Source organism: Strix aluco, chromosome 5, assembly GCF_031877795.1.
Source record: "Strix aluco isolate bStrAlu1 chromosome 5, bStrAlu1.hap1, whole genome shotgun sequence".
Taxonomy (NCBI): Eukaryota; Metazoa; Chordata; class Aves; order Strigiformes; family Strigidae; genus Strix; species Strix aluco.
The window spans coordinates 50,313,219-50,319,218 of NC_133935.1; positions in this window are offsets into that span (position 1 = coordinate 50,313,219).

Consider the following 6,000-nt stretch of genomic DNA (forward strand, 5'->3'; position numbering starts at 1 on the left):
GGGAGAGGCATTTGGAAGAAGAACTGAGTCTCCTTCCTTCACGATAATGCCAAGGGTATTAGTAAAACAGTTAAACAAATCTCTTAGATAAAACAATACTGTGTCTCTCCTGACAGTTTAGAAGACATTAATATCTTGAGGCCAAAATGTAAAGTTTTTACTTGGTTCTTACTCATTTGTTCCTTGGGCAGATCTCCATTTGTTTCAACAGCTTTGCCTGAGGAATAACCTCAGGATTCAGCTTCTAAAGGATACCAAGTATCGTAAAGATTATCCTAAGTGCAACTAAGATCCCTCAGGTCCAAATCTGTTGCTTCCCAAATTAACCATTCCAGGGTCTACAGGAGAGATCATCATAAGTCTTTAGGCAAAAAACTGAAACATCATTATTTAAGCCTGGGAACACTGGTTAAGGGCAACACTCCTCTGCTTTGAAGTTCTAGAAAAATGTAAACAAAAGCTGTAATTTGTGGTCTTGAGGGTTGATCAAGTTTTCAGAGTGCAAAATAGCCCTACAGGAATCTGGTGGAAGTATCTGAAATTACTGTAGGGAAGAAATTTGATCTTATTTTAAACCTAATTAAAGCCTTCTGCATTTCCACAAAAACCTCCAAAACCCTGGAGATCTCTGATGGTTTACCCTCTGGGGAGAACACACAGATATGAATTTTAATAGTGTCTTTTGGTATTGTGGTGGATAAAGACAAATTGATTACAGCAGTCTGGAAAAAAAGCAGGTGATGCATTACCAGGGCCACTGGGTTCATGTTTTCCCAGACATGGTGAAGGCCACCCAGATTGTAAAAGAAAGTTGATATCTTTAAAAACTTGAGTTCTATGATTTGGGGCTTGATATGGCTTTCTTGTTTCCAGATACACAGGATTATATCAAAAGAAAAATAAGATGTATGGTCCAAATTCTGTTCTCATGTACACAAACCCAAATCTAGGCTAAAACTTCTGACATCAATGGATTTGCTCCAGATTCACACCCAAAGGAAGAGCAGTACTGTCCTTCTGATTATTATGACGCCTATCATTATTTAGTATCTGAAGAGCAATGTAAAACCAAAAGAGAGTAAAAGTCTATGAAATCTGAACTCTGAGATAAGTGTTTCCACATATTTGTATGAAATACCAAACAGAACACTCTTGTAGAAGTCCTTTATGAAGATATTTCTGCCTGGTTTCAAAGGACCTGGTTCAAAGGACATTGTTCAACACTTGTTTCCAAGAGAACACTAGGCATGCACCTTGATGGAACATCAATAAGTGTACTGTGATAAATGTAGGCTCCTTAAACTATTTCTTTCTAGTCCATATGGATTTATACTGGGACACTTAGATATACATGTATGAATAGAAAAGACATTTCACTGACACTCATGAATGTTATAACAGATGGCAAGCCAGATGACAGCTCTACTATTATTTAATTCTCTAGCTTTGAACATTGTCTAATTTTATTTATTAATATTTGGTACACGTGGATATACACACATCAATGCAAGTTTGCACACATGGATCAGATTGACACGTGATCTGCTTTCAGATCTAGCCATTTTTCAGTACCATAGATAGCCTGCAGCCTGCCACAGAGACATGCGTTTGGCATGCTGAGGAGCCTCATTCACTCCAGCATTCCACAATATTAGCCTAGGTTTGAAAAAGAACATGGATCTAATCCAGGCAGAGACTAACTCTCTATACAGAGATGTGGTCCCTGGAAAGCTCTGCTCAGTTGCATCTAGCTGAAAAAAATAAAGACACCTCTATCTGTGCCATGGAAAAGCCTGAAACTTCTGCTTTCCCAGATGTGCAGGGCTGTCCTTTATCAGGGCTAGAAGTGAGGTATGTATGGGAAACATGGATAGAACGAAATGTCTTGGAAAATGCAGTATCAACCATCCTCTGCTTTTAAAACAAGCACAAAGAGAGAAATCCTGAGTTCTCATCCTGTCTGTCAGGACCATTCTTATTTCTAAGTTAATGTTAAGTAGTCCTTGCCTAAAATACAGAAACTACACTAAAAACAGCAACTGAAACTTTCTTAACCATTGGAACAAAATCATGCTTGGCCTGAGACTCTTATTTACATTTTGCAATGGTACAACCCTAACAGAAGGAATGGAGAAAGTTCATCTTCTCCCTCCTTGCAGTAGCCTTTAATCTGGTGGTTAAAGCACCCTGCTGGAAGGCATTTCTCTTCGGTGTGAATCCTCACCAGCAGAGCTGGGGTTTGGCCCTGGTCTCTTGTGTTGGAAGTGAGTACTTAAACTGTGATACCAAAGGCAAGATGGCTAGGCTACCAGAACTGGAGCCTCATTTCAGAAGAAAAAGGAGCTGTGTTGAATTCCTGACAGAAAGGATGTTGATAACCTCAAGAACTCCAAGAAGTGCCAGGCTGTAGATGCAGAGTAAATGGAAACAGTTCCTGCAGCCTTGAATGAGATCCACTGGGGTTTACAGATTTACCTACATTCTTAGAATTTCTCAACTGGCCAATTCCAGGCCATTACAGCAGCTCAACTTGCCAGCTGTCTTGAACCCCAGTTCTTCCCCTACTGCAGAGGGAGCCTAGGCATCTAGCACAGAGCCCTGAGGAGCAGATGTCAAAAGACTGCTGTTGCAAGAATTAACTTTTAGGCACCTAAGTCCTCACTGGATCTGGTCTTCTGCATCTGTGAAACATTTTCAACACCAAACCAATGTCTACATTCTTTAGGTCTTGCTGGGCAGAGCGGTGCCTGCATATCGGAAAGTCTAGGTCATTTATCTTGCATTTACAAAGGTGTGCTGGCTTAGCTGCCCTTGTCTGCAAGTTGAAGGTAGCCCAGGAGTCTCATCCCCTTCCTTTGTCCACCAAGGAACTTGGGATACAAATAGGCAGATATTTAATTTTATTTGGTTTGGGTTTTTCCATGCAAGGTCTGAAATTACACAGATTTTTTTGTGTGTGGGATTTTTCTTCTGAGTTACAAGCCAATGTCATGCCTTTACATAAATCCTATTTTTTGGTCCACATACAACCTAACAAAGCTTAGCTGGTATACTGCAAGTTAGTATTCAACTTTTGATCCAAAGCTCATATTATTGTATGTTTCAAAATAATACTCTATTACGCAATGCTAGTTCTGCATCAACCTTTTTCCTCAATAAAATATAATATAGCCACCCACCTCTAGAACAGCAGAATGGTTGCATCTTGTAACAAGCATCAGTGCATGGTAAACAAGGAGATGAAGATGTTATGCAACAGAGTAAGTCTTTGACTTGAGAAACCAAATTGGGAGAGGAGACTGCTAGGCACACAGAAGTTGTGTAAGAACAAAGAGCATTTCTGGTAGATTTACAAGACTGGGACTTACTGGCTTCAGAGAGTGACTGAAAAAACAATCAACACCAATTTAAATAATAGTGTATAATATCTGTTTGTTATATATGGTATGATTTTACAGCTAATTTGCAATCTGACGGAGTTTATACAGTTAATACAGTGATAGAGTTAATCTAGTATAACAACAAAAACCAACACAATATAAACGCCCTGTGACTTAAAGATGCAAGAATATGGGTTTCCCACAGAGTTGTGACAAAGAGTTTGGGCGTTACATTTTTTTCCCCCTTTTTTCTTATTTTGCTTTTGAGATGAAACATTGACTAGTTTTTCCTATACCCATTCCAGCCCTGGACAGCTGAACTTGTTATAGAGCTAACCATAACATGCTAGCGTCGAGGCTGCCATTGTTCAGTGATATTGCCAGGAACACTGACAGAAAGTCAGTTCATACGATCGCTTTGAATATCGCAGGAAGTAAGTAAGGAGCATGCATATTGATGTGCAGTACAGTGATCAGATCAATGTCATCTTTAGTCTGATATCTCATCTCCAAGAAAGTGAGCAATTAATGAAAGATCATGAAACCAAACAGATGGAAGCTGTAGGTCATTTTACTGGCCTATAATGCTGCTTGTGCTCAATTAACTGTTTAGACCAGCCACTAATAACGTCCATTAGAATAAGTTCAGCTCCATGAGCTGAGGGTTTGTCTCTCTGCAGCTCTCATTCTTTGTTTACTGCCTTAAACTGAATATCCATGGTTGTAACAATCTAGTTGCTTTCTTTGTACTTGCTAAGTTCATGGTCTGAAACCTGCATCAATCAGTTCCTTTAGCTAGCTGTTTACTATGTTAAGTCATATTTTGTTCCCTTCGCAGTTGAGTGACCTTCAATTACACTGAGAGAGTAAGCAGAAGCATTCTATTTGTCTTCTCTGCATTGTTCACTACTGCATACAGCCTGTAAAAGACACACAGTAAACAGTTCCTATCTTGTCATTTGCCTTGGCTGGATCTCCCATCTGACAGACATTCTAACATATTACCCAACTATGCCCTGCGCTCTTGCCTTTACAGACCAGAGTTCAGATTTGATTGACATATCAGTTGCTTTGACTAGCTACAATAAAGAAAAAAAAAGCCACACAGCTATAAGTACCCATTGCTCTTTTAAAAAATGTGACCAGCTTTCAAAAGCTATCCAACACTGTGAGAAACTCACTGACGTAACAGTACTGCTGCCAGAAAACTAACAAGAGCAAAATTAGCCAACTGAGAGTATTCATGAACTACAAGAGAGAGAACCAGAGACCTGTCTTCGAAGACAGCAGCAGAAATACATGTGATGAACTAGCTGTTCCAAAAGCCGGTACTCTTTCATAGGCTGCCAAAGCTGACTGAAGGAAGCATCCAGTCAAAGCCTGTAACTTAGGACCAGTTTTCCAATTGCTTGAGCAGTTTCTGACTTGTACAGGTAGCAGTTAAGAGCAGTGGATTCATATTTCACAGAGCTCAGGTTAAATCCAAACATTGATGAGGGTCTCCTCAGAATTCTTTGTGGGGTTTGCATATACTTTTTTTGCCTTTGACAATCCTGGCAATAATCTGCAAGGAGTTCTTTGTTTGCTCCCTGTGGAAATTTTTGACTGGTTTATGTTTACAGAATCAAAATCAGAATCAGTGAAGAGAGACAGGGAAAGCATGAAAACTGATGTAGAGCAAAGAGCAAACAGGGAAGTACCAACCTTTGTTGATAACAACAAAACCTTACCCATTAGTCTTTGTTTACTCTCCTCATGTAGTGTGTGCTCTGTCTTCTCTCATTTTTTACAGTCTAACAGATGAGTTAACTGAGAGGATCTATCTCTATAAAATAGGGAATCCATTTTAGTAGGTTGACTGAGTTAGTTGGCTGGTCGTCCCATTGGAGCAATTTGCTAACAGCAGGAGTGTATCCAGCAAAATGTAGTTCTTCACACAGACCTCCCAAGTTGTCCCATCTCTCCATCAGAGAAACTTTTGTGGGGCCTGGGGAAGGGAGAGTCCTTCTGTGAAAATAAAAATAAAAATGCCATGTCTAGGTGGAACCCTGGAAAAATTCCACAGAAGAAAATCTCATTATGAATCCTTTCCCTACACACTGTATGGCCAATCTGAAATATTGAAGAGGAAGACAGAATATTAGTGGGGAAGGAAGAGAGGCTTGGAGTAGGTGGGATCTGGATTGTTTTGCTTTCTCTTGTTCAGGCTTTCTAGGAGATCTTGGGTGAGAGACACAGCTGCTGTGCCTCACTTTCTCCTCGGAAAATAAAAATTGATTAATGCTACCGATGTCCCTCCCAGAACCATCTGGAGAGATTATTTATTAGGATTTATAAAGATCTCGTAAGGAGGAACAATATATTTTCTAAACAAATAAAGTAAGTGTGGCCCACACTTCAAATGGCTAGTGCAATGCACAGGACAAGGATTAACCTGCAAGCTTAACTCGAACAGATTTATTCTGCATGATGTGAAGTGTTCCACTCCAAGATTCTGTCTTGATGTCTGCATGTTTTCTTCAACTTAGAGACACTACAAAATCTACCTTGTATCAGCTGACTGAGCTATTCCTTGGCAGGAACTGAATGTGTTTGGTTGGCAATTGTTTTGAAGGTTTCT